Source organism: Bison bison, unplaced genomic scaffold (genome assembly GCF_000754665.1).
Source record: "Bison bison bison isolate TAMUID 2011002044 unplaced genomic scaffold, Bison_UMD1.0 scf7180017864529, whole genome shotgun sequence".
Taxonomy (NCBI): domain Eukaryota; kingdom Metazoa; phylum Chordata; class Mammalia; order Artiodactyla; family Bovidae; genus Bison; species Bison bison.
Window position 1 is genome coordinate 273,979 of NW_011495079.1, and position 718 is coordinate 274,696.

Consider the following 718-nt stretch of genomic DNA (forward strand, 5'->3'; position numbering starts at 1 on the left):
ATTTACACACACACACACAATGGTATCATGTTTTTGATGCTGGAGTAGTAAGAAAGAGGCAAAAAGTTCGTGTTAAAGTAATCCTATTTACCATCACTTACCTGAGCTGCTTAGTATACTTATAATTTAACCCAAGGACTATTGCAGTAATAATAATACTCTTTTACTATTTTTTTGTTACACACTGAATTCTCTTCCTGAAGTTGTCTTTTTTTCTTTTCCTTTCTTTTTACTGAATTAATGATCGCCTGTCCTGAACCTCAAAAAAGTAGAGGGAACTTTGTCCTGAAATGTTTCCTTTCACTATGTCTCTAGAGAGTTCTTGGAAAGGTGCTGGCGTGGCATGAAGGACACCACAGTCAGTGAAATATTTTTCCTTTATAGGAGCTCAGCTTCACACAGCCAACCCTGAGTCCCCAAAAAGCTCAGTTTAGCGACGCCCGCTGAAGTTTTATCTAGAGAAGTTTTCTCTCTGAATTTCCCCTTTACTGGGGAAAAACAGCGAGACGCAGAGAAAAATTCTAGGACTACACTACCCAACAGCCTCCGCTCGGAGTCTAGCCCAACTTCTAACAGGGTGGCCCCTAGCATCTTGGTCCCGCCCATTCCCGGTACTGTATTTAGAACTACAACTCCCAGCTGCTTCCACTCACCGGGCCCCTCAAAGAGGGTTTCCCAGCAGCCTCCTGGGCGAACAGGAGCTGCTCCTCGGGCTTAG